We start from the raw sequence: 12133 nt of genomic DNA on the forward strand, positions 1-12133 counted from the left end.
GAGTAGTAATTCCATTTCTGGTTAACCGTTTCACCTCCGAAGACCGACACTAAGACCGACACCTGACCCATCCCAGACTGTAATCCTTAACCATGGACACGGCTATTCGAATAGGTTTATTCTCTGCAGAGGGTGTACTCTTTACCCACGAGTAACGGATTTCTTTAGTCCATCGGGACTAATTCCGTCTACGGCCTTTTTGTTGAAAACCACCTAACTTGCACACACCAGCTTAACTCACACGTGTCTGGAACCACCCACGACACCTGTTAAGCAAACTCTAAGTGGTGAGGCTACAACCTCGCGTAGCATGGGATCAAATTTATATCGCGCGCTCTAAGGGGTGGCCTCCCCTCTCGGTCCCAACCGGAAACACCCATGCCCCCGGACCAGTTGGCCTGCCTACCAGCTACAACCGGTATCTTCCACCATGGCCTCTCTGTACGGTGTGTGCTAGAAAAAGGTTGACAATTTACTGAACCGTACTCTACTTGCTGTAGAGACGAGTGGTAGTACGAAACAAGTATGGGGGTTACTGGCACAAGACTCGATCTACGGTCGACTCAGAAGATTTAGGTATTCCCTGCATGGTTAGTATAACGAATATATTACAACCAACAGAGTCACTGCTCATATCACCTTACCATGCCATACTAGACATAACCGTCCCGACGGAGACCGGCGGCAAACTCATGCCTACCCAAGGCAGAGGTTTTCCCGGGTTCCTGCCGGTATGCATGCAAGGCACATGAGGGTGATTATCATCACAAGTGTGTTCATTTCCAACAGCCTGGAAATCACTAATATACACTCATGCATATGATCATACCACATGAAATAACGAGTCCTTTGAAATGGGGTGGTGTTATAAATGTATCCACGATCACACCAAAAAAAATATTATGTCGGGGTTCAGAATGCTTGCCTGAAATGTGTGGAAAGGCAGGGTGCACTCCAAAACTTGAAACATTTCTCCCCTCTTCAAAAATCCTATTTTAGCAATATAAAAGAATTAACACACAAAATAAAAACAGAACCAAAAGTTGTTCTGAATTTTTTTCAAATAAATCTTAAAATAAACTAGGTGAAATTTGAGAGAGGTAGGAAAAAGAATCAACTCATTTGGAGTTATATTTAAAAAGTTATAGCCAGTCAAAGATTTGGTCAAATCTGTTTTTTAAAATAAAACAGAAAAGAAAACGTTTCAAACGAGATTACACTTTCGTTACAGAGGAGGCGTACTTGAGGCTTTACGCCTCCACTTAACCACGTGGACAGAGATGGGATCGCTGATAGTGGGTCCAGAGGGCCCACTGGTCAGGTTTGACCAGTCTATCCCTCCCTCCTCTTCCTCTGCCCGAACGGAGGCGAGGCAACAGCGATCGCCGCCGGCGAACGGTGGCTCCCCGCGGGTTCCAGAGGGTCTGGATGGATCCGCGAGACTGCGGCGGTCCTTCCGGTAGTCGCTGGGTAGACGGGGGTGGAAAGAGTCATCGGCGGTGAGCTTCGCGGCGGAGGGGAGCTTCGGGAGCAGAGTGGTTTTGGGGCTACGGTGGTTCCCGATCAAAATCGAGTAGGGGGATGTGTTCGGAAGGATGAGGAGGTTCTTGGTGGAGAGAACGGAGAGGGGGAGGTACTGGAGGTGCCGGATTGGCCGGGGTGGTGGCGGCGGCAGGAGTTGCCGGAGATGAGGAAGGAAGCTCTCCTGGGTCGATTGGCGAGCTGGGGAAGCGTCATTGGGGTGGCCTAAGGTTGCCCGTGTGCGGGAACAGCCCGGGGCGTCCATTTATAAGCCAGGCAAGGCGGTTCCGCGGCGGCCGTGGATAAGCTTCCGGTGAACCGACGTTCTGTAGCAGCAGGGCATCGTGGCGGCGATGAGCGCTAGCGGACATGGATGCGGATGAGCTCGCACTGCTCCAGGGGCCAGGTGGCGAGCGGGAGGGGTTTGGGCGGCGCTGCCCGTGGCTGGAGCCACTGCGGACGCCGGAGTGCCACCAAGAACGCCCTGGCGGCGGCGCTGTTGCGTGCCAGGGTGGTTTGGCGCGATGCTGCGAGGCGGGGAGTGCGTGGCGAGGTGCTGCCGTGTGGGCCAAAGCCAGGGGGGCCAGCGTGTCGGCTCGGGCGCGGCACCGTGCAATACGCGCGCTCTGGGCGCGTTCAGTGCACGCACTGAGTGTGCTCGACGAAATGCCCGAGCATGCTAGGAGTCGCGGTTGAGGCTGGGGGTTAACAAGTCTAGGTTTGGGCTTGCAAGGAGATCAGTGGACAAGCTGGTTTGGTCAAGGGATTAGGTTCACCGTGCAATGCCAAAACTCATGTCAAAATAGATCATGCCCATAAGGTGTTTGACAAAATGCTAAGGGCACTTAGGCAGGTCTTGGAGTGGCCAAAAACTCCAGATGGTGGTCTCTTTAGATGTACACGAGGGTGGTGAGGTTAGTTGGCCAAAAGCAGAAACTTGCTAGTGTAAGTTTTACAAAACTTCAATTCTGGACAGGAAATAAATAGCATTATTTCATGAACCAAAAATGATCCAAAAGGTGCATGCTCCTGGACTTAAGGGTTTAACATGGAGGACTACAAGTAGAAAAAGTAATCATGGATATAGGAGCAACTAAAATGGTGGTTGCTGTACAAATCCTCAAATTGGACCAGAATGGAAAAGAGGTTGATTCACTCAAATTTTTCAAAGAACAGCACTAGGTTTTTGCACAAACTGGAATCTTATGCTCCTACTGACCTCCCCTAATTTTGGTAGAAGTTTTAAAGAAATATTTAAAAGGGTTGCAGTGCAAAATGCACTCTGGACCAGAGAAGAAAAATTGAGTGTAGGGCTTAAAATATTTCATGAATGAAATATATTTTTGCATAAAAGTGATTTAAAAACATCACATGACATCTCCAAATTTTTGTGGGAATTTTAAGTGAATCTATCAAATGGTTGTAGTTCAAATATGGCCATTTAACCTTGAAAAACCATTTTCAAGAAAATAAAGATCAAGCAACTTAATTATTTAATTTGTTACACTGATAAAAGGAAAGTTTTTCTTGAGAGGTTAAACAAGTCCAATAACATATTTGAAAAGTTTTCTCTTTGGGAAAAACTCATCATAACAGGGAAGGAAATGATTTAAAAATGGAGCTCAGAAATCCAAAGTTTTAATTCCTGGCAAAAATTTTAATTCATTAAAACAAGGCCAAATTTTTGGGGTGTCACAATACTATCCCCCTTAAGAAAAATCTCGTCCTCAAGATTTGCTAAAAGCCGTGTTAAGAAAATATTACGCAATAAAGATGTGGCTCTACGTGGAAGAGTCTACGGTTCGGGACAAAAACGTGTGATTTCTACGCTCGATATAAATTTAGAATAACTCCTAAATTTAAATATACGCTGGTCGTACCCGAGAGCACAGTGCTCCCTCTGGCTGACAGGTGGACCCGGGGTCCACTGTCAGTCTCCTCTTCTCCCTCTGGTTCTTCCTTCTACCTCCTCTCTCCTGCGCGCTTTCTCGCGCTTTCTCCACCGGCGATGCCTAATGCGTAGGGCATCTAGGCCGTACCGTGGTAGTGCGCGGCGTGCTAGCTGCCGGTGCAGCGTGCACTCACCTCGCGGGCCAGCGCGCTGTCGGCACTGCTCGCGGATTCGACTCCGAACACCGGCGTTCGGCGACGAGCGGCGTTGGTGGACTTCGCCCACCGTACACCGAGCTCGAGCTATAAAAACGGCCGGGGTGCCTCTCTCTTCTTCCTCACACCTGGTCTCACTTCTCCTCCTCCTTCTCCATTACTGCTTACAGAAGCTCGGGTGAGGCTCTAATGGCGGAGGCGATGCCGGACTGGTTTGTGATCCTGATATGCGGAGGGCTGGCGACACTGCTGGGGCTCTCTGTGCTCCTGTGCGCGATGATCTTTGACGAGTGTCGCGACGCTGCGGCTCGGGTGTTGGCTCTCCACAGTGGTGGTGATCATGAGGAGTAGATGGAGTGTGCCGGGTGCTAACTGTTGTTAGGGGGTGATTAGCTGGATGTAACACCGTTGCAAGGTTTTGCAAACAGTGTATGTGTCCGAATGATTATGGTTGTGAGTCTGCTGCGTGGGGCTATGTGAAATTAATTAATCCATGTCGTGAGAAGGGGCAGGTGTAGAAACTCAGGGAAAAGAAATCTCACTCCAGGATTTTGCGAGGGAAAAACAGTTAATTTAAAGGAGCATAAACCACAACAAAAACTACACACATTAGTAGAAGCCAAAATAATTGACTCGTCGCACAAATTTGGGGTACCATGCATAAGATACACGCAAATATAAATGCTGCAAAAACAAATACAGTAGTGACGTCTAAAATGAAAATGGTAACTGGACGGGGTCCTGATAAAATGTCTCTGGTAAAGGAATACACTCCTCTTCTATCGGAGGGAGTGGATTGACCAGTCGATGTATGCGCCTCTCCGGGTCGGGTCTCAGTGGTCTGCCGATGGCAATCTGAGGATTTAAATCTGCGAGGCTCTGGAGATAATCCATCACTCGCTGGTTCAAATGCTCTTGAGCAATGATGTAATGGATAAGGTTGGCCAGAACTGGGTCTCTCTCAATACGTCCACCGGGAAAAGATGTTACTTCTCTGGGTGCTGCACGACTCGAAAAGTAATAATATCCCCGTTCGCGGGCATAGGGTACTGCGGATCAAAGACGAGCAATCGCTTCTTTTGCAGCAGCTTCTATGGCCAGGTGTGGGGTTGGCATAGATTTCCCCACGAAGGAAACTTCCGTTGGATCTTGATTGGAGTCTACGGGAGGGATGTGTACTGCTGCCCAATATTCCGAGGTGGATGGGGTGATCCTTGATTTGAACAGCTCATACTGAGGTGGCTGGGTAGAACCCATGGTACTGCGGGTAAAATCCCACAATATTTTGACAAAGCTACCTGAGGTTGCATCTGGGATTCTCAGATGAATGCTGGGGCTCGGCATGACAGGAAAAAGTGCGAGTGTGGTGCACAAAGTGGGGGTTGCTGGGTAAGGTCACAAGGTCGCCTTTATATAGCAATGGAGCCGGATCGTTTTACCGTGGTGAAAGGTAATAAATTTGCCAGCTTAGCTCCAAAGGTCGAGTCAGTGTCAGAGATACACATATCTCATAAAGAGACGCGTTACTGTGGTTGTCGTCCGGTTGGTTTTGGTAGTTGTGCCCGGAAAAATATGCAACTATGCGCTGACCAAAAATGCAAGGCCACTATTAAAACAGAGGCACAATGACAGGCTGCGTTAATATACACGGTCGCATGATTACAAAGCGAGGATACACTGAAACTCGGTGCTACTCATACGGCTTAGTCTACCTCGTTTATGTCTAAACGGGCGTGCCTGGTGGATGTCGAGGCTTCTTCACGTGTCTCACTGCCGGGATTAGTCAGAGATGGCGGAGGAACTGCAGGGTCGGGGTAGTGATGATGACCATCGCGGGGATTGTTGGCCACAACCCCGTTGGAGTGTGCTCCCAAAAGGCGACGAAGCACTTCTGGGGTCATCAAAGCATCTCGGCTGATGGCTGGAGCTGATCTCGGGGTCTCGATCGGTTGTCCAAACAGCACGACTGGGTTGTCTGCGTTGGGCTCGTTTTCTTCTCTCGCCGGGGCTCGACGAACCAGCTCTCCACGAGCTGCGATTAGATCAATAGTGATCTGGTCGAACAGTGCCTCTAGTGCTCTTACATAGCGCAGTAGGTGCAACAATGCGGGGTCCGTCTTGTGATCTCCGTTGGCAACTTGGAGTGGTCTACCATACCCTTCACGTCTGGGGTAGTAGTGGAACGAGCGACAGTTAACTCTGGGTGACAAGTGCCTGAGATGAGCTATAGCCTCTCGAGCGGCTAGCTGGATGGCTTGTGGCTCAAAGGAAGTTGTCCTTCCGGTGAACCTGTAGGGGCGCTCGGGTGCTAGACCCCTACCGTAGATGTGCACAGTGGCCCAGAATTGACGGTCTTCACCGCTCATGGGTCCTTGATACACAACATATTCTGGTGGCTCTTCTAACGCATAGGAACGACGGGTGAGGTTTGCGAGTATGGTCACAAAACCTCCAAGGTTGGTTGCTGTGGTCTCGTTGTGCACTATGGGTCCAGGCATTCTGGCTCGGTTTGGGGTAGCGGCTGTGTGGTGCTGTGTTGGGACTAGCGTGCCCTTTTATAGGAAAAAGGGGGCGGAGTCTTCCTTCACATGCTTGCGAGAAAGGACTATTTAGGGGCCAGTCACTGGCGCAAGAGTGACATGTTAGGTTGATAGATTGGGCACCGACTGTCAAAAGGCGTTGGGTCACTGTGTGGCTATCTTGCACGAGAAGCTTGGCTGGGGTTTGGCTAAGGTCTAGTGGGTTGGTTTGCCTAAGTTTTTCGACCTGGCTAAGATAGGATTAGCCAATGGTCAGCCTGGCTCTGATACCAAGTCTGTCACGACCGATTCTCCGGACATAAATTTCCAGAAAAGACCGTCGTGCTCATCAGCCCCAGGATTACTGTTAGCTGATGAGGCTCCAACTTGATACAGAAATTCCAAGCAGAATACAACATATGTAGTACAAGACCATTCTGGCCTGTGAGTACAACAAACGGTTTCTAGTGGTTGATGGCGGAAGCGGTCTGTGAAACATCAGTGTCTATGGGGCTCCATTTCCCACAGGAACAGCTGACCAGGTTAACTCCTATCTTCGCGAGGCTGCTATCTCCATTGTGTGGGTTTCGGGGCTGGCATCGCGTCGCTCCTCTCCGAGCAAGAAAATTTGGCCAAGACAATAGCCAGGGACAAGCCAGTGAGTACTTTGAATATACTCGCAAACATTATGAACACAGGTATAATATAACAATGATGTGCTAAAAATATTTTATGCTCATGACGTCAGTCACAAAAGATAAATGAAACTCTGATGCGTGCAAGCAAGTTATTTATAAAAATGCAATAACATGGTAGTATTAAAATTTATGAAACAAATAACAAGCAATGCCACAGTCGGGCATCTTAGCGACACCACATAAAGGGCTTTAAAAGAAATGCCACAGTCGGGCGTCTGAGCGACACCACATAAAGGGCTTTAAAAGAAATGCCACAGTCGGGTGTCTGAGCGACACCACATAAAGGGCTTTAAAAGAAATGCCACAGTCGGGCGTCTGAGCGACACCACATAAAGGGCTTTAAAAGAAATGCCACAGTCGGGCGTCTGAGCGACACCACATAAAGGGCTTTAAAAGAAATGCCACAGTCGGGCGTCTGAGCGACACCACATAAAGGGCTTTAAAAGAAATGCCACAGTCGGGCGTCTGAGCGACACCACATAAAGGGCTTTAAAAGCAACAATCATAGTGAATATCCCGGAGGTAGAACCATCCCAGAGATACTCGATAATAACAATAATATCACGGGTTAGTCAACAATAATAATAATCATAGTTATCACAAGTCACGAGTAGTAATTCCATTTCTGGTTAACCGTTTCACCTCCGAAGACCGACACTAAGACCGACACCTGACCCATCCCAGACTGTAATCCTTAACCATGGACACGGCTATTCGAATAGGTTTATTCTCTGCAGAGGGTGTACTCTTTACCCACGAGTAACGGATTTCTTTAGTCCATCGGGACTAATTCCGTCTACGGCCTTTTTGTTGAAAACCACCTAACTTGCACACACCAGCTTAACTCACACGTGTCTGGAACCACCCACGACACCTGTTAAGCAAACTCTAAGTGGGGAGGCTACAACCTCGCGTAGCATGGGAACAAATTTATATCGCGCGCTCTAAGGGGTGGCCTCCCCTCTCGGTCCCAACCGGAAACACCCATGCCCCCGGACCAGGTGGCCTGCCTACCAGCTACAACCGGTATCTTCCACCATGGCCTCTCTGTACGGTGTGTGCTAGAAAAAGGTTGACAACTTACTGAACCGTACTCTACTTGCTGTAGAGACGAGTGGTAGTAGGAAACAAGTATGGGGGTTACTGGCACAAGACTCGATCTACGGTCGACTCAGGAGGTTTAGGTATTCCCTGCATGGTTAGTATAACGAATATATTACAACCAACAGAGTCACTGCTCATATCACCTTACCATGCCATACCAGACATAACCGTCCCGACGGAGACCGGCGACAAACTCATGCCTACCCAAGGCAGAGGTTTTCCTGGGTTCCTGCCGGTATGCATGCAAGGCACATGAGGGTGATTATCATCACAAGTGTGTTCATTTCCAACAGCCTGGAAATCACTAATATGCACTCATGCATATGATCATACCACATGAAATAACGAGTCCTTTGAAATGCGGTGGTGTTATAAATGTATCCACGATCACACCAAAAAAAATATTATGCCGGGGTTCAGAATGCTTGCCTTAAATGTGTGGAAAGGCAGGGTGCACTCCAAAACTTGAAACATTTCTCCCCTCTTCAAAAATCCTATTTTAGCAATATAAAAGAATTAACACACAAAATAAAAACAGCACCAAAAGTTGTTCTGAATTTTTTTCAAATAAATCTTAAAATAAACTAGGTGAAATTTGAGAGAGGTAGGAAAAAGAATCAACTCATTTGGAGTTATATTTAAAAAGTTATAGCTAGTCAAAGATTTGGTCAAATCTGTTTTTTAAAATAAAACAGAAAAGAAAACGTTTCAAACGAGATTACGCTTTCGGTACAGAGGAGGCGTACTTGAGGCTTTACGCCTCCACTTAACCACGTGGACAGACACGGGGTCGCTGATAGTGGGTCCAGAGGGCCCACTGGTCAGGTTTGACCAGTCTATCCCTCCCTCCTCTTCCTCTGCCCGAACGGAGGCGAGGCAACGGCGATCACCGCCGGCAAACGGTGGCTCCCCGCGGGTTCCAGAGGGTCTGGATGGATCCGTGAGACTACGGCGGTCCTTCCGGTGGTCGCTGGGTAGACGGGGGTGGAAAGAGTCATCGGCGGTGAGCTTCGCGGCGGAGGGGAGCTTCGGGAGCAGAGTGGTTTTGGGGCTACGGTAGTTCCCGATCAAAATCGAGTAGGGGGATGTGTTCACGGAAGGATGAGGAGGTTCTTGGTGGAGAGAACGGAGAGGGGGAGGTACTGGAGGTGCCGGATTGGCCGGGGCGGTGGCGGCGGCAGGAGTTGCCGGAGATGAGGAAGGAAGCTCTCCTGGGTCGATTGGCGAGCTGGGGAAGCGTCATTGGGGTGGCCTAAGGTTGCCCGTGTGCGGGAACGGCCCGGGGCGTCCATTTATAAGCGAGGCAAGGCGGTTCCGCGGCGGCCGTGGATAAGCTTCTGGCGAACCGACGTTCTGTAGCAGCAGGGCATCGTGGCGGCGACCAGCGCTAGCGGACATGGATGCGGATGAGCTCGCACTGCTCCAGGGGCCAGATGGCGAGCAGGAGGGGTTTGGGCGGCGCTGCCCGTGGCTGGAGCCACTTCGGACGCCGGAGTGCCGCCAAGAACGCCCTGGCGGCGGCGCTGTAGCGTGCCAGGGTGGTTTGGCGCGATGCTGCGAGGCGGGGAGTGCGTGGCGAGGTGCTGCAGTGTGGGCCAAAGCCAGGGGGGCCAGTGTGTCGGCTCGGGCGCAGCATCGTGCAATACGCGCGCTCTGGGTGCGTCCAGTGCACGCACTGAGTGTGCTCGACGAAATGCCCGAGCATGCTAGGAGTCGCGGTTGAGGCTGGGGGTTAACAGGTCTAAGTTTGGGCTTGCAAGGAGATCAGTGGACAAGCTGGTTTCGTCAGGGGATTAGGTTCACAGTGCAATGCCAAAACTCATGTCAAAACAGATCATGCCCATAAGGTGTTTGACAAAATGCTAAGGGCACTTAGGCAGGTCTTGGAGTGGCCAAAAACTCCAGATGGTGGTCTCTTTAGATGTACACGAGGGTGGTGAGGTTAGTTGGCCAAAAGCAGAAACTTGCTAGTGTAAATTTTACAAAACTTCAATTCTGGACAGGAAATAAATAGCATTATTTCATGAACCAAAAATGATCCAAAAGGTGCATGCTCCTGGACTTAAGGGTTTAACATGGAGGACTACAAGTATAAAAAGTAATCATGGATATAGGAGCAACTAAAATGGTGGTTGCTGTACAAATCCTCAAATTGGACCAGAATGGAAAAGAGGTTGATTCACTCAAATTTTTCAAAGAACAGCACTAGGTTTTTGCACAAAGTGGAATCTTATGCTCCTACTGACCTCCCCTAATTTTGGTAGAAGTTTTAAAGAAATATTTAAAAGGGTTGCAGTGCAAAATGCACTCTGGACCAGAGAAGAAAAATTGAGTGTAGGGCTCAAAATATTTCATGAATGAAATATATTTTTGCATAAAAGTGATTTAAAAACATCACATGACATCTCCAAATTTTTGTGGGAATTTTAAGTGAATCTATCAAATGGTTGTAGTTCAAATATGGCCATTTAACCTTGAAAAACCATTTTCAAGAAAATAAAGATCAAGCAACTTAATTATTTAATTTGTTACACTGATAAAAGGAAAGTTTTTCTTGAGAGGTTAAACAAGTCCAATAACATATTTGAAAAGTTTTCTCTTTGGGAAAAACTCATCATAACAGGGAAGGAAATGATTTAAAAATGGAGCTCAGAAATCCAAAGTTTTAATTCCTGGCAAAAAATTTAATTCATTAAAACAAGGCCAAATTTTTGGGGTGTCACATAAAGACTATATTAATCGTGTATATTCTTCAACTGGGGAGTATGGATGACTGATGTATTTTTTCCGATAGTCCAGATGCAGTAAGCTTCAGTATTCATTACACCCTTGTTAAGGAGATGGACTATTTTTGATGTCGATGGTAGGATTGCTCGGGATCTGGCAAGGCGTCATCACAGGGCCTCTGTAGGGTGTGGTAAAAGTTTGGACGCGTTTCGAGTAAGCCTTCCCTGAGGCCGCTTGTAAACCCCACCTCTCCGAGCTAGTATCTGGGTATCGAGAGGGAACGTGTCCGGTTTGTGCAGGAAGTGCTGGTCTTGTTGCTCCGTTGGCCTCCAAACTTCGCGTGCTCTAAGAGGAGGCAACCGCATGGCACGTGCCACGGCCTCGCATTTTTCACCGTCTCCGAGCTAGTATCTAGGTATCGAGAGGGAACGTGTTCAATTTGTGCAGGAAGTGCTGGTCCCGTTGCTCCGTTGGCCTCGAAACTTCACGTCCTCTAAGAGGGGGAAACCGCATGGCACGTGCCACGGCCTCGCATTTTTCGAGGACGCGGGTAAATATTTGTGAAATTTATTGCTCTGTTAGGGTTTCATCGCCGGGAATTGCAGATCAGCAAGGTGGCACATGAAATCATGTCGGGTAGCGGCATCGGGAATCATTTATGATGTCCTTGTGGCATGCCTATGCCTTGCACAGATGAGGGAGGGGCATGCCGTGCCACCCGGTTACCAAAAGTACCTCGATGTCATTCCTGATGCAACCGTTGAAATCCTCAGAAAATCATACGATGGTAGGATTGCTCGGGACCTGGCACGGTGTCATGACAGGGCCTTTGTAGGGTGTGGTAAAAGTTTGGACGCGTTTCGAGTAAGCCTCCCCTGAGTCCGCTTGTAAACCGCACCGTCTCCGAGCTAGCATCTGCGTATCCAGATGGAACGTGGCTGGTTTGTGTAGGAAGTGCTGGTCCTTTTGCTCCGTTCGCCTCGAAACTTCTCGTGCTCTAAGAGGAGGCAACCACATGGCACGTGTCATTGCCTCGCATTTTTCGGGGATGCGCGCGATATTCGAGAAATTTATTGCTCTGCTAGGGTTTCATCGCCTGGAATTGCAGATAAGTAAGGTGGCACATGAAATCATTCCGGGTAGAGGCATGGGCAATCATTTGTGATGTCCTAGTGGCATGCCTACGGCTTATTGGATGAGGGAGGAGTGTCATTTCCGAGTGCCACTCTCGGTATGTTTGCCATTTCCGAGTGTGCTTTATCCTTTGCCGAGCGTTTCCCTCGGAAAAGGTGTAAAACCTAGATCTAGGTCCCGTACCTTTACTGAGAGCGGCACCGACAAATGCTCGGTAAAGGTCGGCGAACACTTAACCGCCCGCCCCCCACGGTCTCTTCTCTCTCTTTCTCACCGCACCCCCACCACACCCCACCGGCGCAACGCATCGTAGCCCCCCCTCAC

The sequence above is a fragment of the Triticum dicoccoides genome, chromosome 2A, assembly GCF_002162155.2.
Source record: "Triticum dicoccoides isolate Atlit2015 ecotype Zavitan chromosome 2A, WEW_v2.0, whole genome shotgun sequence".
NCBI classification, from domain to species: Eukaryota; Viridiplantae; Streptophyta; class Magnoliopsida; order Poales; family Poaceae; genus Triticum; species Triticum dicoccoides.